The 22,079-nt window shown below is 46.5% G+C and overlaps 1 long non-coding RNA gene across 1 annotated transcript; it reads right to left on the reverse strand.

Annotated features, from left to right (window-relative positions):
• Positions 1 to 11,674: 11,674 nt before the first annotated feature.
• On the reverse strand, positions 11,675 to 21,683 carry LOC144694683 (uncharacterized). The gene is made up of 2 exons (XR_013579808.1): positions 21,614 to 21,683; positions 11,675 to 13,008 (listed from the first exon to the last, which is right to left on the reverse strand). It is a non-coding gene; the product is annotated as an uncharacterized LOC144694683 (long non-coding RNA).
• Between the last annotated feature and the right edge of the window lie 396 nt (positions 21,684 to 22,079).

Raw genomic sequence — 22,079 nt, forward strand, 5'->3', positions numbered from 1 at the left:
TACCGCCATCATAAAAGCAATCCAGGATTGTCTGCTCCAGCAGTCAATGACAGGCCGCGATTCCCATTGTGGCATTTCGGGAACGTAGTTTTAATACATTTGTATCGCATTATAAGGGCAGCTCGCCGGAATCATCCCCCCACACTAGATCAAGAGGGCACGTCGGTGTCCAATTAGACCGACATGTTTCACAATGGTATATATGCAACGTGCACCTGGCAACCTGCACTTCCCTCGTGACTTTGAGGTTTGTTTGCCTACCTTGCATGGCGCAGCCTCATGGCAACTCAGACTTAGTGCCAGGCTTCGCGTGTAGCACCACAGTGGGGGTGGGGGGATGGGGGGGGCGGGGGGGCGTGTCAGAAGTAAGTCTCCACCCACCAGACCAGCGGTAAGGCAGGGGTGGCTTTTAATGTGCTGCAGGGTTAGGGCTGTACTAGGGTAAGGGAGAAACTGGCCTGAGGCACTGAGGCATGGGATGTGGCTGCACCAAGGAGTAAGAGCGAGAGAAATGTTGCCTCAGACACATGGCTGGGGGGCCAGGGGGGGTGTTGAAGGGGAGGGGAGTACAGTCATAGTGGGGAAGTGTCCTCAGGATGGGCAGTCAGTTACAGAATGATATAAGCAACTTAGGGCCAGAATGGGAGGATCAATGAGTGAACAAGGTCTTCAATGCTGAACTTGCAAAGACTGTCCTTGTTCCAGTCCAGGCAGGGGGAGGGCATGTCAGTCCAGTCTCTGTCGTGCCCAGGATGTTGTGCACAGGGCAGCGTCATGACAATCACACATGCCGGTCCAGAAGGGTTTCAGGCATCATAATGGGCCACAGATGAACACTCTGTCAGGGGAGGCATTACAGGATTTAGATGGGGAAAGGGTATTGTGGGAGCATTCGAGGGTGTCAGAAGGTGTGGGGGTGAATGTCAGACTGTGCAAGTGCCCTCAAGATGGGGAGGAGTGGAGCTCACACAGGGTATTTACTTCACCATGTTCCAGGGGTAACAAAGGGATATCCACCACAATCATGATGGGATCAAGTAATACAGGGGGAGGATTGAGAAGTCTCAGAGGGAGGAAAACCTGAACATTAAGCTCCTGCAGGATGATGGGAGGGATTTCCACGATTTCCACACTCACACAGGGAGGGTCCAAGCTGGTCTGGTGGTGACACTTCAGCAATGCCATCTTTCAGCCTGCAGCGATGGTACAATGCAAAATTAAAATGAAGAGATACTCTGCATGTGAAAGCTCTGAGGGCCAACTGGAGGGCAGGTGCATGCATTTCGTGGGTGGTTGCTGGGAGGGGGTTGGTGCGGTTAAAGAGGCACACAACTGAACTGTACATTCCCAAATGAGGAGAGATGCACAGCTGAGACATGGTATGAGCCTTTCAATGACAATGCAGGGAATCAGGAATGTGAAATTATGATGTGCATTCATGCAAGACTAATCCTGCAAAGCGGCACTAATTGAACTCCTTGTTTTAACCCCCTGTTCACAGCATGGAGATTCCCCAGAGCGGTAATGTACTCCAGAGCAATTGGGTGACTGGACAAGCTTCAGATGTGCGTTACAATCATAACAGAAGAGGAGAGAAATCTCAGACACCCCAAAAATAATCTCAGTTCCTAACTAAACATTTTCCCTCTTGTGTCTTCCAAAGGCTGTGGTGTTAGAGTGCAGTGAATGAGGATCCAAACACCTAGGCTGAAAGCAGCACATCCAAGCACCTGGCCAAAGCAATGACACAACAGTTGGTCTTGCAAAGGGTCAGGAGGGGCGGGGGTGAAGGTGCACCTTGGAACGCACCTTGCTCTGGCCTCGATTTTTGGGGGGATTCATTTCCGACACTGGAACAAAATCTTTTAACCCACGTTGAGTGGTGAGTCATTGATAGAAATAAGACCTTTGTAGGATGATGCTAACTCTTGTCTGTTTCCCATTGATGCTGCAGTGAGGACACCATCAGGAGGATGGAGCCTGGATTTATTGCTGCCTGCCTAATCGCATACAGTCAGGAGGGGAGAAGGAGAAGATTGCAACAGATGTGCCAGGCTCGCCAAAGGGAGGAGCGAAACCTTCAAGACCAAGACCAAGGGGCAGCAGGCCCACTACCCCACCCCCCGTACGCAGGAGATGAGGCTCACAGGGACATCGTGTGTAAGCATCTCGCAAGACCGAGGGTGTATAGAACTCGCATGTCTTATCTGCAGATGAGTGAGCGACAGTGTTGCCGACGCCTCCACATGTCCAGGGATCTGGTGACTCAAATTTGCCACGTTCTTCAGGAATTGGCGCCAAGGGGACTGGGAGGGTATCCATTGCCACTGGCTGTGAAAGTACCCGCTGCACTGAACTTCTACGCGAGTGGCTCCTGCCAGAGATCTACTGGGAAACCCTGCAGAATCTCTCAAGCATCCCCTCGCAAACGCATTCATGAGGTGACAGACAGCCTTTTTGCCAAGGCTCACAATTACGTCAACTTTGACAGAGATCAAGCAAACCAAGACGCCAGAACACGGGGCTTTGCTGAGATTTCCGGATTTCCACAGGTGCAGGGTGCCATTGACTGCACTCATGTGGCTATAAAAGCTCCCTGGCAACAGGCACTGCAATACCTGCACTGCAAGGAAAGGCTACCACTCGCTCAATGTACAGCTGGTCTGCGACCAAAAGAAACTGATCATGCAGGTTTGCGCCAGATTCCCAGGAAGCATCCACGAATCATACGTCTCGAGTAGATCGCAGGCCCCGGAGATCTTTGAGGGGTGGCACAGGATCCAGGGTTGGCTCCTTGGTGACAAGGGGTACCTGCAAAGGACATGGCTGATTATGCCCATGCGGTGGCCACAAATTCTTGCATAAAGAAGGTACAACGAAGCTCATGCCATTGCCTAAGCATTGGTGGAGCAGATCATTAGCATCTTAAAGATATTATTCTGATGCCTTGACAGATCTTGTAGAATACTCCAGTACACTCCCCAGAGGGTCTCACAGATCACCGTGGCTTGCTGCGCACTGCACCACCTAGCACTGCAAAGCGGGGAGCACTTGCCCAGTGCCGACACGGAGGAGCTCTCAGTCTCCTCTGATGAGGAGGACATCGAAGGGGATGAGGGCGTTGAGTTTGAGGAAGCCGAGGCTGCAGGGGAAGAGGCCATAGCAGGGGCCAGATGAGGCAAGCGTGCATGTGAGGCTCTGATAGCCACCAGATTCCACGAGGAGGATGACGAGTTGCAGTGAGTACCCTCTTGGGCAAGTGCCCTCCATCATGGGCCTGCAATAACCTCAGCGTTGCTATTCCTCTCATTTCAACCATGCATTCCATATGAGGGTGAATAGTTACATATCAGGCTTACACTGCCCTGATCCTTTGAAGGATGATGAAGCCTTGGCAGCATGTATCCTTGCTCAGATGAGGTGCTAACTGGAGAAGGGACTCCCGGTATCAGGTATCAGAAGCTGCTGCCTCTTCTAATGTCTCTACAGCATCCCAGGCACAACGGCAGCCTAAAGAACCAGGAGCTGTTCCACTATCCTCAGTGGGCTTGTAGCCGTACGCCTTCAATCTGACAAAGCTCCTCAAGGAGATCCATCTCCAGCAATGGGACAACGCATTCTATGTAACATCGATGGTGAAACTGACAGGTGAAACTTGGACCATGGCAGTCAAGCACTTTCTGCAGGCGTGCATCTAATCAGAGATGATTCCATCCTCTGTGTCACCTCTTTCTCTATCACATTAACATCCAGCACTCTCAGTTTTGCGCTTCCAGAGCATGCTCAAAGGAACTATTGTCCGCTAAAAATCACCAATTGCAATTAGCATCACTCATCTCGGCGAGTGTTTAGCTGATGGGACGCATAGTGCTGCATCCCAACATTGTAACAAGAGCCTTGTGGCTGCAATTCAGACAATTACAGGTTGAGAAATGATCATGGTTTTAGTTTCAAGCATCAGGGCAATAATGTGGCTTTGCCCTTAAGGTGGCAAAGCGCTTTTACTTAGTTGTGAGCTTAGCAGATGCACACCCTGAAAGTCAGAAATGTGGTTGGCAGACACGAACGCACACGAGCTCTGAGTATGGGCTCATAGCATGAAAACCATGCCGGATATAGTTGCATGATATATAACCCTTCTCCATGTGTAAGCACACCTCTCTTTGTACACTACACCTTCACCTTTCAAGGATGCAGATAAGATGGGAGAACACCTCTGCCTCAATGTGACACAGCCAAGAATAAATATGGAGATAAAAACAAAAAGCTACTGCGGATGCTGGAAATCCAAAACAAAAACAGAATTACCTGGAAAAACTCAGCAAGTCTGGCAGCATCGGTGGAGAAGAAAAGAGTTGATGTTTCGAGTCCAACATGACCCTTCAACAGAACTGGAGTATAGTTAGGAGAGGGGTGAAATATAAGCTGGTTCAAGGTGGGGGGCGGGGGGAGAGAGAGAAGTTGAGGGTGGGGTGGTTGTGGGGACAAGCAAGCAGTGATAGGAGCAGATAATCAAAAGATGTCACAGACAAAAGGATCAAAGAGGTGTTGAAGGTGGTGATATTATCTAAGAAAAGTGCTAATTAAGAATGGATGGCAGGATACTCAAGGTACAGCTCTAGTGGGGGTGGGGTGGAAAGACTGACAAGGTATTAGTTGTAGATTTAAAAATAATGGAAATAGGTGGGAAAAGAAGAATCTATATAAATTATTAAAAAAAAAACAAAAGGGAGGGGGAAGAAACGGGGTGGGGATGGGGGAGGGGGAGTTTAAGATCTAAAGTTGTTGAATTCAATAAATATGGCCTGAACCTGCAAAGCATGTGAGCGATGTTCTTTCCAGAAGCACACTTAACATTAAGGTTGAGGCATCACTGATGTCGAGAATGATCTGAAAAAGGGCCACACACTGTGGTGAAATTGGAGAACACTACATAGACGAGAGGCCCATGATAGTGATAAGTGGGGGAGGCACCATGATATCACACCTGATTGACAGCAGCAAAGCTCATCATAAAAAGGAGGCATACACAAGAGGAGATGTGAAATTGGTGTGAATCTATTTACATTTGTGAACATTATATACATGTTGCCAACATCTGCGCCACCGTTGTGCTCCTAATTTTTTTTAACTTTCCTAATGCTACCGTTATGTCTGGTTGTATCCATGACACCTACAGCGGAGGTGGAAGCAGCCTGCCGACTGTCTGTGATGACTTTGGCGGGCACCCTTTAGAAGGCCGAAACCTGGAGGGCCCCGGCCTACTTTGGATGTCCTGCTTTGGGTGTCCTGCACCCTCCACAGCCTGTGGACCTGGAGGTGATAGGGTCACAGGAAGAAGGGATTGGGATCAGTGGACACTACTTGATTCACATGGGGTGGATGGCCCAGGGGTGTTCATCTGTTGGTCACCCTCCCTGTGGGTGCCTGAGGGCCCCTGGTTGACTCTTTGATGGGAAGGAGCAGCTGGAGTGAAATTGAGGTGCCCCGCCACTCCCCCCTCGCATGGCCACTGATGGATGCCACCAATGGCAACAGCGATGGAGTGCAGCTCCCGCACCAGTGCAGGACCGATGTCCTGGACCAAGGACTCCATAGCGGTCGCCATGCTGTCCATGTTGACCTCAGTGCGTTGGCATGGCGGCACTATAACCTCAGACTGAATGCGGATGGACTCCTCCATTGTCTGTTGCAATCTGAGGAATGCAGCTGACATCCCTTCCTGAGGTTCCCGTGATCGTCGCTGCTGCTCCACAAACTGATTTAGGACTGAGTCTGGAGGCTCGTCACCTGACTCGGACTCAGCAGAACCCTGGCCTCCAGCAGTCCCCCAAGTGTCGGCAACCTGGTGGACCAGATTGTGTGCTGCATTCACCAGATTGTGACCCCGAGACTGCTCTGGAATTAGGTCCCATCGAGGTGTGCGCCTCTCCACTGGTGGAGGGTGTGGGTGAGCGCTGTGACTGGTCTTCTGCTGTGGTGTCCTCAGGATCCTCAATCAAGGTGTTGTCAGGGCTCGAGCTAAGGGCCTGGCTGGTTGAGGCTGTCGAGCGTTTGGCTGAGGTTCCGATGAAAGAAAGTAGAGATAATTAGCGTACAGCAAGCAATTCTAAAACAGGACAATGCATCCACAGTATGATTGTCTGAGGGATGAGCTGGAGTAGGATCCTCACGCGGGTGTTTGCCGCCAACCACCATTGCCACAGGTATGGTCCATGTCCAGTCCGGCCAGTTCAATGGCTCAATTTTCAAACCGTGAGAGGACCTTGAGTTCTGGCACTCCATCCCTGGCTGGGGCCTCTCCCTGCAATTGTATGTGATCTTGGCCTGCATAAAGACAGACAGAGAGAGAGTGTGAGCAGGATGCATGCCAGGGCAGATGATAAAGATGCCTGGCATGTGTGAGTAGTGAGAGGAGCCATGAATGGGATGAGGACGTGATCTCCAGAGGAGAAGAGCCCAGGTGAAGATGTGAAGGTGTATGTGAGAGTGAGCGATGATGTCCCTTGGCAGTGAGTCAGATGTCAGCGAATGTGTGATGGGCTTAGCACATAAGAAGTAGGAGCAGAAGTAGGCCATTTGGCCCATCAAGTCTGCTCTGCCAATCCATGAGATCATGGCTGATCTGATAATCCTCAACTCCACTTTCCTGCCTTTTCCCCATAACCCTTGATTCCCTTACTGATTAAAAATTTGCCTATCTCAACCTTGAATATACTTAACGACCCAGCACCTACAGCCCTCTGCGGTAAAGAATTCCCCAGATTGACTACCCTCTGAGAGAAGAAATTCCTCCTCATCTCTGTCTTAAATTGGCGACCCCTGACTCTGAGATTACGGCCTCTGGTCCTAGACTCTCCCACAAGGGGAAAGAGCCTCACAGCATCCACCCTGTCAAGCCCCCTAAGAATCTTATATGTTTCAATAAGGCCGCCCCTCATTCTTCTAAACTCCAATGAGTACAGGCCCAACCGACTCAACCCCTCCTCATAAGAAAATCCCTCCATACCCAGGATCAACCTAGTGAACCTTCTCTGGACTGCTTCCAATGCGAGTATATATTTCCTTAGATAAGGAGACCAAAACTGTTCATAGTATTCTAGGTGTGGTCTAATTAGTGCCTTGTATAGTTTTAGCAAGACTTTCCTATTTCTATACTCCATTCCCTTTGAACTAAAGGCCAACATTCTATTTGCCTTCCCTATTACCTGCTGAACTTGTATGCTAGCTTTTTGTGATTCATGAACAAGGACCCCCAAATCCCTCTGTGCCTCAGCTTTCTGCAGTCTTTCTCCAATTAAATAATATTCAGCTCCGCAATTCTTCCTGCCAAAATGTATAACCTCACATTTTCCCACATTACATTCCATTTGCCAAATTTTTGCTCACTCACTTAACCTGTCTATATCCCTCTGTAGACACTTTGTGTCATCCTCACCACTTGCCTTCCCACCTATTTTTGGGTCACCAGCTTGTGAGTGTGTGAGTTGAGAGTGATGAGATAGTTGACTTACCCTGACGGCACAAATGAGATCATTCATCCCCAGTGCTTGACCTCTTCTGTGCAGTGTTGGTACTGGTCACCACTGCTACCACCTCCCAACTCAGATTGGTGTGCTTGCTGGACCTCCTGCTGCCAGTGGGGTGGTAGAGGACATTGCGGCGGGCCTTGTCTGTGTCCAAAGGGTGTTCCAATGAGGCGTCACTGTATTCGGGGACAGCCGTCTTCTTGGCTTTCGAGGCCATGTCTTCAGTGGAGCATCCTGGGCTGCAGACATTGAGAGCTGTGCATGGCTGCATTTTAAATATGGTGCTCGGAGTGAGGAAGCGGTGAATTCACAGTGGGGCGGGTGAATCAGAGGCCGCCCGCCAGCCATCCGGCGTGTTCCCCCTGCATGGATATTTAATGAGATAGTAAGCAGACGATATGGCGCGAAAACCTGCCATTGCGGTTGGCGAGTAAAATGTTGATTTTCATGCCCAACACAGCACTTCGTGCACTGAGGGCAAAATCCTGCTCATTGTCTTTATTGTCTTTTATAGCCTATACATATCAAATTTTTCGATGGTTGGAACCTATCTAATTGACTGCATAATAAAATATGTTCATTGTTGGCGAATTTGCCATTTGCAAGGTTTTCCAAAAACGCAACCTCTGTGAATGGGGCTTTACTGTAGTTATCAGTGAGTTCTTCAGTGAGCACTGCCAATTGATGCTATTGTGCTATTTCATAAAGCTAATGATGTAGCCTTTGTTCTATGTGGCCACAGCTGGCCTAACTATTCAGGAGTGACATTCCTCTATCTCAGGTGGGACAATTAACAGTCATACGGATGCCAGGAATATATATTCTTCACTAAGAAAATACTCCATTTCCATGGCAATGCTGCTCCTTTATTTTTCATTTATGCAGGAAATAGTTAACCTTTTGGTTGTTCAAGAAATAAAAGCCCTTGAAGTGTTTTATGGACACAAAGAGGTTACATAACAAAGTTGCAATATTTATCTAATGCCACTTGCTTTGAAACATTGCCTATGCCCCTGGGCATTGCCCAATCTTGACCTTGTCTGGCATTAGGTTTACTTTGTTAATTCCCCACCATTTTACAGCTGGGCTCAGGGGGCATCTTGAGAAAGCACTCTTGAAATCAGAGGTAAGTGGCTCCAAGTGCTTTGAAATTTTAAAAAAAGCTCTATGTGTTATTGTGTTTCAAATGATTGCTGTATGTATTTGAGTGTTATTATTACTGTAAATGCCAAAATTTGGAACAATTAATGTTTTCAAATAGTATTGTCAAAGGAGGCTTTCAGCATCAAGAGTCAGCAAGGACTACATAGTTTTTCTGATCTGGTTAGATGAAGATGGGTACGCACTGGAATAAACACTGGCGTGGATTAGTTCGGCTGAATGACCTGCTATGTAAAAGTAAATTATGAGCGACATCATATTCCTTCATTTTAAGTTTCAAATTGGTGTAATCCATTTTTCAGTATTTTTCCCTCCAACAAAAAAACACTCAATATAGATGCGTTGTAAGACCTGAAGTTTCCACTGCATTTACAGCCAGTTACATGGCTTAGAAGGTGGTAGACATTTGGGCGTGAGTAAGTCACAGACATAACTACAGTACGTCTAAGTCTCCTCAAATCTGTGTCTGTCCCTCAAACGTCTGTCAGAATGAATCTGTGTACATAAAACTGGCTGTGCTGACACCTCTTCAATGCGAGTACCCCCTAATTGCACTTGTTCGAGGGTCCCTCAACATTGAGAATGGATTTTTAGGTGCAGCAGGAAACAAAATAATTTTTACTGGCCTTTTAGTTGCCATGTTTTACAAATGTGTCCTCACTGTGGTTGCTCTGCATTGCCTAGTTCTTTCAACGCATTTTTGTAGCAAAGTGTAAGTCACATTAAAAACTGAAGTGCTTCCCCGATTGCCACATCTTAAATACTGTGTCCAATGTGCATGAATGAAGGTTAAGTCAGTTAAAACTTTAAATTTTCGGACTTAAAAAAGAAATACTCTGGTGTGGTTTAGGCATTTTCTCAGTACCTGATTGTTCACACTGATTTATGCCCATTTTAAGTTCAGGCATATAATGAGATAGGAGGATACTTGGGTATAACTTGGCATCAGCAACTCTGGGTGCAATTTCAGCTACATCTTCCTCGGGTGCAGTCAATGAGGTAACTCTGGGTCAAGATGTTCTCTAGTATGCTTTGATATCATTTGTTATGTATACGTTACTGAAGTGCTAAAAGTACAACTTAGATTGAATGTACTGTACAGAAGATTTTTCCATCATGGAAGGGCAATGAATTGAACACTTTGGTGTCAAATTCATGGTAAAATAATGTTTAAAATTACGTAGGGCAGGAACTCTGAGCAAACTAAATATCATTGAAAGTGATGGGCTCCCCTCCCAAAGAAAATTGTCAAAACGATTGGAAATATTAAATGCCCTTTGGAATAAAATGTAACATGTGTGTTGGATTGTTTAAAAGGGTGTATTACCTCTTAAAAATTAAGTTGTGATTTTAATAGTTTTGCAAATTGTTCAGAAAGTTTAAAAGTAGAATATGAACGGCATCATATTTCTTCATTTTAATTTTTAAAATGGTGTTGGTAGGAAGAATAAGGAGAGGCAATATAAAATAAAAGAGTGCAGGAGCAGAGAGACCTGGGGTTTATGTGTGCAAATCATTGAAGGTGGTAGGGCAGGTTGAGAAAGCAGTTAATAAAGCATATGGGATCCTGAGCTTTTTAAATGGGCAAGGAGTACAAAAGCAAGGAAGTTATGATGAAGCTCACTGGTTTGGCCTCAACTGAAGTATTGCATCCAGTTCTAGGCACCACACTTTGGAAGGTATTAGAGAGAGTCCAGAAAGCACTCATGAAAATGGTTCCAGGGATGAGGAACTTCGGTTACATGGATAGATTGGAGCAGCTGGGTCCATTCTCCTCGGAGAAGAAAAGATTAAGAGGATTTGATAGAGGTGCTCAAAATCATGAGGGGCCTGGACGGAATACATGGGGTGGGGGGAAGTGTCTGTTAGCACAAGGATTGAGAACCAGAGGGCACAGATTTAAGGTGATTGGAAAAAAAAAGCAACGTGACATGAGGAAAAGCTTTTTTACACAGTGAGTGGATAGGATCTGGGATGCACTGTCGGAGACTATGGTGGAGGATGATTCAATGGAGGCTTTCAAAGAATTTGGATCATTAACTGAAAAGGAAAAAATTGCAAGGTTACAAGCAAAAGGCAGGGGAGTGGGATTAGATGAGCTGCTCATGCAGACAGCCAGCATGGACACGAAGGACCGAATGGCCTACTGCTGCGCTGTGACCATTCTATGTTTCATTGATTCTATTTCATTTTTCAGTACTCCTTTCTCCAACAAAATATCCTCATCCATCACAGATAGAGTATAAGGCGTAAGGTTTCCACTGCATTTCCGCTCAATTGCATGGCTTAAAAGATTGCAGACTTCTGGGTGCAAGTTACAGGCATAACTTTAATACACCCAAGTCTCCTCGATCTTTTATGTCTGAACCTTCTATCCGAATGAATCTCTGTCCATATGATACTGACTACGCTCACATCTCTCAACTGTCAGTTACTTACAAAGTGCATTGTTTTGAGGACTGACTGAATTGCAGACACTGCTTGGGAATGACTTAAGTATTCAACGGAAAATTATTTGGACCTTTGTTCCTCCTGTACAAAAATATTGTGCACAAAAAATGTGAAGAATAGTGAAGAAAACTCCGGCACCTCAGATGCAACAAAATATCGTCAAGATGTCTTTACTAAACGGCAAATAATCCAAGACCAACATTCATGTGACTGAACAATTGTCCTCTGATATTAAATATTTTTATAAATTACAGCGTGACAAAATTCAGAAATAGGAACACTCAGAATATTCAAATATATACATTTTGTGAAAGTGACAAATAGTTAAAATATTAATTGGTGTTTATAACTTTTCCTTAAATGCAGAATCTTTTACAAAGTATCGCTTTCAAACATTTTGGTCATTTTGCAACAAAATTGATGTAGTATGGGGATTTGAAATGTATGGACTTTAACTAAAAGCCATTGAGGTTGTAAATGAAGCAACTTCACACTTCCCAAAGGTTGTATGCCCATAATATCAAGCCAAGCAACCTGGATCTCTTCTGTTTTATTATTGACTGTGCATGTAATTAGCTATTAACACGTAGAGTATTAAACTCCCTTTCCATTTAACAGAATATCAATATTTCCATTCCTCACAATGCACAAGAAAGGTTTTCCATTTTTGAGCACTGACAACATTTTGGAGCAGAACCGAAGAATCACTATTTTCATTCAATAAAAAATTGAAAAGCTCGTGGGCGGAGTCAGTGTTTTATCTGGCCCTTAAAGAGTTAATTCATCAACTGCAGCAAGTGTTAATTATTATGACACAATATCATATTGTTGAGCAATGTCTTTTCTGGATTGTGCCCTAAGCTTTTATTCTGTGTTTGACTCAATCTGTATGTGAACCTGAAATTATTCAAATATTTTGAAAGTGATTCCACTTGATTTCCTCAGAGAACTTAATCATGCACGCTATGACCTTTACTGGCACTTCTTGGCAGTAAAACCGTGCCACTGTCAGGATGTCAAAGGGCATCTCTCACAGTGAATGTCATTCAGTTGTCATGGCGCCAAATGGCGTATCACCAAGGAAGTATAAAATAATTGATAAATAATTATGCTCTCTCTCGGCACACCTTATTGCAAATAAATAGTTCAGAAGGAGAAACGTGCAACAAATATTTGCAGTCAATTGTCTGTTAATCATATGAAAAGATTTTTAAATCTTTTTGGATGTTTGCTAGAACTTCAATAGAGGCATTTGCCAAGCTCTTGTTGTGATATTTACGTAAGTTCTTTCATTCACCTGCAACATAGTGAGGTATAAGCTTCCACAGATTATACAATAGAAGTGGATAAAATAGTTCTGGATATTGTGTAGGAGAATTCCACAACCTGATCAGTGCATTACATATATTCTATGGACATTGAAATAAATTATGATAAGAGTTCACTAAGAGATAAAGTTGTTTGCAATGCCATAAAAGGCTTCCCTAGCTAGAGTATCCTTGCACATTATTTCATGTTATACATTTTGGATAGTTATGTTGCACACCTGTAGCTGCTTTTTAATCTGACTGACAGATTTTATTCATTTCTTCAATGTAATGGTTTTGTACAAAGGTAATGTGGGAATGAACCCCATTCAAAGATGGCTTTGTATCTGTTTCTGTTGCACTTGAGCTGGTTCATCTCACAAAAGGAGTACAGGGAATCTTGGGTGCTTGATTTCCTTTCGATGGTGGTTGTTAAAGTGACTCTGTGACTTGCCAGCAGGAGGCAATCTGCTACGACGTGGGATGGACTTGTCAGTTCTTCAGTTGGTGCTTGCTCCATCATGCAGCCAGATCAAGGTATGGTAAAACATCCAGAGTTCCTAATGGTAAAAGGAAAATTTATATTTTTCAATTAATTAGGCACTTTGTAAAAGTAATCTTGCATTTATCTAGCACCTTCCATGACCACCAGGTATCTCAAAGTACTTTACAACCAATGGACTACTTTCGAAGTACAGTCACTCTTGCAATGTAGGAAATACAACAACTATCTTTTGCATTGCAAGCTCTCACGAATAGCAATGAGATAATGACCAAATAATCTGTTTTTTTTACATTGATTGAGGGATAGACATTGGCCAGGATACCAGAGGTAACTCCCCTGCACTTCTTCAAAATAGCACCAGGGGATCTTTTATATATTCACCTCCGAGGGGAGACAGGGTCTCAGTTCAACAGCTCATCTGAAAGATGGCATCTCCAGCAATTCAGCATTCCTTCACCAGAGTGATACCCTTGATTTTTCTGCTTAAGTCCTGGAGTGGAACTTGAACCCCCAGTCTGCCAACTCAGCAGTCAAAGTGCTACCAACACTGCCACAGTTGATCTGTATTGCTTGGCAACAAGGTTGCATAAGGTTTAGTAGAAATGGTTATTAACATGACTGAAGGCATGTTAGAAAATGTCACCTTACTGTAGTGACATGTTGGATGTCACTGCAGTTTGAATCACATGGTGCATTGTCAAGTCGACAACTAGGTGAATTAAGGCAAATAGAAAACTAGCACTTCGTTTTTTTTTAACCTCAAAATGCAAAAATATATTTTTAGGAACAGGAAGAGGAATAGGTTGCAACAAGCATGTTCTTTTACTGAAGCACCACTTTCCAAACTCTCAGCACATCCCTCGATCTCTTCTCTCTTCAGAAATATGTCTCTTGAAACAACTAATACCTGGTAAATTCCTCACCAGATAACTTATTACACAACTCTATCCCCATTTGATGGAATATCTGTCTGATTTTCGTTTTTAATCTTTGCTTTATAATCCTTAACTTGAGTATTGCTGAAGAAAGACATTTTGTCGATGCTTTTCTTCTTACGTCCAAATTCAGCTTTCGTTTAAATTCTTAACTTGTGTCCTTCCTATTTGAAACCTTAACTGTTAGAGGACAAATTGCTTGAATCAGTTTTGACAATTTATTCTCAATCTTGAAAACTTTCAGCAAGTTTCACACTTGCGTTTCCAAACAAAATAAACTGTACTCCTTAACATTTCCCTAACTCAAATGTCTCATATCCAGAATAATTTTATTAACATACACTCTCCCTTGTGATGCTTAAGATTCTTTTAATCCAACTAAGAATTGTTGAGCTATAAGCAAATTACTAACACAAAGTCATGCATCTCCTGCTGGTTTTTTTCCTGACTCCCAACTGTCTTGTAGCCCTTCTACTTCGTGGAGCCTGTGAGCATACAGAATATATTAACACCACCTTGTTATCTAATTTAACCCTTTGTCCTTTCTCGTTGTCTCAAATATTTTCTTTCTACTTTAATCTGTGAGGGTGTTCAAACCTTGGGTGGAACCTTGTGCTGCTCCCGGGAGCGTGAAGCAAGGCGGCCAGGGGAACCTAGTTGTATGGGAGGCCAAACATCAGCTTCCCGACTGTAGGATGAAACTAAGCTATTAAGTTCTTGGAGGCTTGAAGGTGGGTAGAGCTTCCAGACAGTAAGTGGTGGGAAGACTTTTTGCATGCATCTGAATGTCATATATGCTTATTAAAAGGCAATCTCATCAGAATTAAGTGCACCTTTCAAATTAAGTTATCAGTGAGTGAGAAATGTGTGCCTTCAGATTCATGCATTTAAGTGGTGTACACCAGGCAAAATAGCATTCCTTCTGGAGTTGGAGTGAGTGCCTGCAGTTTTTTCCCCCTGTGGGAAGCATTGTTCTGCGACAGGCGGTGATTGAGATCAGGTGACAGCAGCCAAAAAGCAATGGGGCAGGGCTGTCCGAGACAGGGAGGGAGGGAGGCTGCAGTCTCAGGGGGAAGGGCTGCCCGTGGCAGGGAGGGAGGGAGGCTGCAGTCTCAGGGGGAAGGGCTGTCCAAGACAGGGAGGGAGAGGGGCTGCAGTCTCAGGGGGAAGGGCTGCCTGAGGTAGGGAGGGAGGGAGGCTACTGTCTCAGGGGGAAGGGCTGCCCGAGGCAGGGAGGGAGGGAGAGAGGCTGCAGTCTTAGGGGGAAGGGCTGCCTGAGGCAGAGAGGGAGGGAGGGAGGCTGCAGTCTTAGGGGGAAGGGCTGCCTGAGGCAGAGAGGGAGGGAGGGAGGCTGCAGTCTCAGGGGGAAGGGCTGCCCGAGGCAGGGAGGGAGGGAGAGAGGCTGCAGTCTTAGGGGGAAGGGCTGCCTGAGGCAGAGAGGGAGGGAGGGAGGCTGCAGTCTCAGGGGGAAGGGCTGCCCGAGGCAGAGAGGGAGGCTGCAGTCTCAGGGGGAAGGGCTGTCCAAGGCAGAGAGGGAGGCTGCAGTCTCAGGGGGAAGGGCTGCCTGAGGCAGAGAGGGAGGGAGGGAGGCTGCAGTCTCAGGGGGAAGGGCTGCCTGAGGCAGAGAGGGAGGGAGGGAGGGAGGGAGGCTGCAGTCTCAGGGAGAAGGGCTGCCTGAGGCAGAGAGGGAGGGAGGGAGGGAGGGAGGCTGCAGTCTCAGGGGGAAGGGCTGCCCGAGGCAGAGAGGGAGGGAGGGAGGCTGCAGTCTCAGGGGGAAGGGCTGCCTGAGGCAGAGAGGAAGGGAGGCTGCAGTCTCAGGGGGAAGGGCTGCCCGAGGCAGAGAGGGAGGGAGGGAGGCAGGTTGGGAGGAAGTGAGGGAAGGCGAGGGTGCAGGGACATGTGGAGGAGGGAAGGGTCTAGCTTCATGGGTGTGGTCATGTTGTAGCGGGGGATTGGTTTCCAGACGGGGCTGGTTGAAAATAAATGATCTTAAAGGGCAGGGTCGGTGCTGTTAACGTTGGGGTCCTCGGGGCTGACTGAGGGTACTGGGCAACAGAGGGAACAGTCACAGTGAGAGTGGGAAGCGGGATACGGTAGGGTAGCAGGTCATGGTCGGGTAGCAGATGATCACGGAAATGAACAAAACAGGTGGAGCGGAAAAAGGGAGGGGTCAGGGTGGGCATGAGGCCAGTGACGGGCGTCGACTCAAAGTGGAGAGACGGCATGTGGAGGGAATAGTTATAGGGTCAATGGGGGGAGCTTCAAGGAAGGGAGCGGAATGGTTATATTAGGTGGGTCAAGGGTGATGGGGGGAAGCTGGTGGGTGATGGGAGAGAGTAGATGGTGGTGGAGTGCGTTTGAAATGTAGCATGCACCATTTTTAAAATCTCTCCCAGAAAAGCAGTCGGTCAGAAAGTGAGAGGAGGAACACTTGGTTGTGTGGAGTTAATGGTGAGCACAATTGGCCAATCAAAGGGTTACCCTAATAATTATGAGTTAAATGGAGGAGAACCGTGATCAAGTATGTTCGCATCTCTATAATCCATGTCCGAACTTTGTATCATTGCTGCCTTAACCATGGGTCTCTTTCAACCGGGAGCCCAGCTAGGTTGGCTGAAGGAGGAGGGGAAGAGCTGAAGGACAGCTCCTGTTGACGGAGGGAGGGAGATTGCAGCTGTATGATCTCTCGTGGGGTCAGGGGAGGATACCGGACCATGTAGAGAACATCAATGTGTGAAGACCATAGGTCCAGAATGATTGTGCTGAGAAAGGGTCATAAGTGGAAGGTTACTACCAAAGTCCTGAGACTCAAGGGTGACTTTGTGAAGTTCAGTCATGATAGTGCCGAGGATGATTGATGGCAGGTTGAGGGTTCTTGATTGGTGGGTGAACCTTATCTGAGGACAAGGCAAGGGTGATGGACTGAGGCTCGAGGGTGATTAAGAGAAGCTCAACAGTGATTGAGGGAGGGTGTATGGTCATGGCTTCCATTTCCAGGGTCACTGCTTCAGTGTCCATGCACATGGCTGCATCAATAAGAATTGCTCCAAGATGAGATGGGATGGGTGGAGACCAGAGTGTCCCATTGCTAAGTATAGGCATTCCTATAGGAGGGCGAGCCTCAAAGGATATGCTGAGCAGATCATTCCCAACATTTTGTTTTTAACATTTGTTCATAGGAATTGGGCGTCGCTGGCTCAGCCAGCATTTATTGCCCATCCCTAGTTGCCCCTGAGAACAGCCTTCTTACACCGCTGCAGTCCATGGGGCGTAGGTACACCCACAGTGCTGTTGGCAAGGGTGTTCCAGGACTTTGATCTAGCAATAGTAAAGGAACGGCAATATATTTCCAAGTCAGGATGGACTGTGGTTTGGAAGGGAACTTGCAGATGATGGTGTTCCCATGCGTCTGCTGCCCTTGTCCTTCTAGATGGTAGTGATCGTGGGTTTGGAAAGTGCTCTAGAAGGAGCCTTGGTGAGTTGCTGCAGTGCATCTTGAAAATGGTAGAGACCGCTGCCACTGTGTGTGGAGGGATTGAATGTTGAAGGTGGTGGATGGGATGCCAATCAAACAACTGGCTGCTTCATTCTAGATGGTGTCAAGCTTCTTGACTGCTGTGGGAGCTGCACTCATCCAGGCAAGTGGAGAGTATTCAATCACACTCCTGACTTACACCTTGCAGATGGTGAACAGGCATTGGGGAGACAGGAGGTGAATTACTCACCACAGGATTCCCAACCTCTGACTTGCTCGTGTAGCCACAGTAATTATTGGCTGGTTCAGTTCAGTTTCTGGTCAATGGTAACCCCCAGGATGTTGATAGTAGGAGATTCAGTGATGGTAATGCCATTAAATGTCAAGGGGAGATGGTTAGATTCTCTCTTGTTGGAGATGGCCATTGCCTGGGACATGTGTGGTGCAAATGTTACTTGTCACTTGTCAGCCCAAGCTTGAATGTTGTCCAGATCTTGCTGCATATGGACATGGGCTGCTTCAATATCTGAGGAGTCGCAAATGGTGCTAAAAATTGTGCAGTCATCGGCGAACATCCCCACTTCTGACCTTAAGATGGATGGAAAGTCATTGATGAAACAGCTGAAGATGGTTGGGCCCAGGACACTACCCTGAGGAATCCTGCAGTGATGTCCTGGAGCTGAGATGATTGATCGCCAACAACCACAACCATCTTCCTTTGTGCTAGGTATGACTCCAAACAGCGGAGAGTTTTCCCTCTGATTTCCATTGACTCCAGTTTTGCTAGGGCTCCTTGATGCCACACTCGGTCAAATATGGCCTTGATGTCAAGGGCAGTCACTCTCACCTCACTCGGGAGTTCAGCTCTTTTGTCCACGTTTGGGCCTAGCATATAATGAGGTCAGGAGTTGAATGGCTCTGGCGGGATCCAAACTGAGTGTCAGTGAGCAGGTTATTTCTGTGTAAGTGCTGCTTGGTAGTATTGTCAATGACACCTTCCATCACTTTGCTGATGATTGAGAGTAGACAGATGGGGCGGTAATTGGCCAGGTTGGATTTGTCCTGCTCTTTTGTGGACATGGCATACCTGGGAAATTTTCAATTTGCCGGGTAGATGCCAGTGTTGTAGCTGTACTGGAACAGTTTGGCTAGGGACGTGGCTGGTTCTGGAGCACAAGTCTTCAGTACTATAGCCGGAATATTGTCAGGGCCCATAACCTTTGTAGTATCCAGTACCTTCAGCCATTTGTTGATATCATGTAGAGTGAATTGAATTGGCTGAAGACTGGCGTCTATGATGCTGGGGACCTCAGGAGGAAGCCAAGATGAATCATCCACTTGGCATTTCTGGCTGAAAATGGTTGCAAATGCTTCAGCCTTGTCTTTTGCACTGATGTGATGGGGATTCGCCCATCATTGAGGATGGAGATATTTGTGGAACCTCCTCCTCCAGTGAGTTGTTTAATTGTCCCCCATGATTCATAATCTGATGTGGCAGGACCGCAGAGCTTAGATCTGATCCGTTGCTTGTGGGATTGCTTAGCTCTGTGTATTGCATGCTATTCACATTGTTTGACATGCAAGTCCTGTATTGTAGCTCCACCAGGTTAACACCTCATTCTTAGGTATACCTGGTGCTGCTCCTAGCATGCCCTCCTGCACTCTTCATTGAACCAGGGTTGATCCCCTGACTTAGTGGTAATGGTAGTGTGGTAAAGTGGAGTGCTATGTACCTTTAAGAGAATGTAGTTAGTTGACCATGTGACTGTATTGACCAATTGCTACACAGTGCGTGCTCCTTGGGTAACTGTAAACCTAGAGCTGGAGGGGATTGAAGAAGCATACATGGGGCAGAATTTTGCCCTCGTCGGGCAGGCGTGGCAGGCGGGCACAGGATCGGTCGTGAAGCTGACCGCCGCCCGTGATCGGGCCCCGACATGGATTTCGCGCTGGTTGGCCAATTAACGGCCAGCCAGCATGAAACGAGTGCTGCAGCACTGCCGAGGGGTGGGAGTGGCAGGAGCATGAGCGCTGAGGTTCACAGAGCTGCCTCAGGGAGATGAAGAATTTTGAAAATAAAAAATAAAGAATTTTTAAATGGTAATAAGATGTCCCCCGCTGTGACTCCATCACATGAGCAGGGACATGTAAAATATGAGTGCAAGAGGTTTTTATTTTTTTAATCACTGGACGAAGCCTCATCCCGCCTGTGGATGAGGTTTCACCAAAAATGCAAAGGCAGCTTGGCCTTTTCGCCCGCCTGGTTGGACCGGCAGCGAAAAGTTCAAATCAATTAGTTCTTTAAGGGCCTTAATAGGCTGCTTAATTGTCAGTGGGTGCCCTTCCAAGTCCCACGCGCGCCCACCGACCAAAATATCACACGAGTGTGCAATGACATCGGGACACTCGCCTGACTTCATTGCGCATCATTTTACATTCGTTTGGGTTGGGCGTGTGCCCGCCTGCCAAGCGCAATATTCTGCCCATGGTGTCAATGCTCTGTTCTTAGTTCCAATAAACCACCAGTGTTTGTTCAGTTAATCGGTCTCTCTGCCTACATTGTTTCAAGCACCAACTTATATGTTAATATCAAGGGCGCAGCTAGCGGTCGCTGGACAAAACGAACCCGATAACCAAAAACATAAAACTGGCGATGAGGATAAACCGGATCAATTGACGGCAATCAAGAATGCCACGGTAAAATAGCTACGTTACTTCGCCACTTGAAAGAGCAGCCTCTTCAGTCATTGAGTATGCCACGGTTTGGGCACCTTGAACCATTTGACCCAGTTTCCGATGACTCTCATTGATTCTCATTGCATCGAACGCCTGGCGTTCTTCTTTACCGCTAACAACATCGCGGGGGAGGACAAGAAGAAGGTGAATATTTGTCCACGTGCGGGAGCAAAACATATGGGCTGATCCGCAGCCTCACATCACCTAACACCCCCGACACAAAGACCTTCAACAAGTTAGTAACCATTGTAAAAAGTCAACTGAAGCCAAAGCCCTCAGTCACTATGCAGCGTTTTAAATTCAGTTCAAGGAATAGGCTTCCAGGAGAGACAATCGCTGGCTATGTAGCTGCTAAAGGGAATTAACAGAATATTGTGAGTTCAGAACTTCAATTAATGACACGTTGAGAGACCAATTGATATGCGGAATCGGGGATGATGCTATTCAAAAGCGATAGTTATCTGAAACTAATCTAGACTTCAGTAAGGCAGTAAGTGATGGGTTGTTCATTGACTCTAATGACTACCTGGATTGGCTCAGTTCTACCCACGTTCAGCTTATAAAATGAATAGATGTCAGATTCTGCTTCCTCTTGTTCTTCAATGAGACAGATTTCGCGATTTCTACCTTTATTTTTAAAATGCTCTCTCAGCCTATCTCGACAGTGCCGCATTGTGTGACTATTGTGGTGGCGGAAAAAGCATTCGATATTCCTGAGCAGTCGATTGTTTGCATGCCGCCTGGATGCATTTCTCTCATTAATGTCGTGAATTTTCACTGAAGTACTGTTGTTCCTCAATGGTCTGTACATAGTGGGCATTCCCTGCCTTTCTGCGGAGTCTGACATTTTCGTGGCTTTTGTTACCCGCCCTTCCAGCCCTAGAAGGTGGACGGTGCCATTTTGTGTACTTTTTATTGCCCCCAAGCCTCTAACAGCGCTCTCCATGTCTGTTGTCAATTCTCAAATGGAGGAGGGCTTGTCTGTTGTGTTTAGTGTTCGGAAATTCCATCAATACCTCCACGGTCGACATTTTCTCATTATATCCGACCACAAGCCTTTGCCTGGATTATTTGGGGAGGATAAGGCGATACCCACCATCACATCTGCTCGCATCCAAAGGCGGGCACTGATATTGGCTGCTTACGAATATACTTTTGTTCACCGATCAGGAAGCCCAGCACATGCTGACAGGCTGAGCCGCCTCTCCCTGCCAGATAACAACGTGAAGGTTCCAATTCCCCTGGAACCTGTTTTAGTACTAAATTTTTTGGATTCCTCTTCTGTCTAGGCTAAACAAATCCGTGAGTGGACAAGCTGAGATCCACTTTAATCTCACGTCTGGGAACAGGTCTTGAATGGATGGTCAGGCGAGCCAAAGTCTGGTGACATGAAGCCCTATTTCAATTGCGGATATGAGCTCACCTGCCAGGACAGCATATTGCTCTGGGGAGAAAGGGTTATCATGCCCCTGAGAGGACGAAGGCCATTACTGGCTGAATTACACAGAACTCACCCTGGCATTAGTAGGATGAAGATGCTTGTGCGCAGCTACTTGTGGTGGCCAGGGATGGACGCGGACATCGAAACTCAAAACGAACCTGATAACCAAAAACGTAAAAGGTAGAGTGGGGGATATGCCAGGCCATGAGGTTACAAATAGTGTTCCAGTACAATTCTGCTGCTGCTGATGGTCCACAACACCTCACAGATGCCCAGTCTTGAGTTGCTAGATCTGTTTGACATCTATCTCATTTAGCATGGAGTTGGTGCCACACAACACGAAGGAGGGTATCCTCAATGTGAAGATGGGATTTTGCCTCCACATGGACTGTGTGGTGGTCACTTCTACCAATACCGTCATGGATGGATGCATCTTTGACAGGTAGATTGGGGAAGATGAGATCAAGTATGTTTTTCCCTCTTGTTGATTCCCTCACCACCTGCGACAGACCCAGTCTAGCAGCTTTGTCCTTTAGGAC

The sequence above is a fragment of the Cetorhinus maximus genome, chromosome 20, assembly GCF_964194155.1.
Source record: "Cetorhinus maximus chromosome 20, sCetMax3.hap1.1, whole genome shotgun sequence".
NCBI classification, from domain to species: domain Eukaryota; kingdom Metazoa; phylum Chordata; class Chondrichthyes; order Lamniformes; family Cetorhinidae; genus Cetorhinus; species Cetorhinus maximus.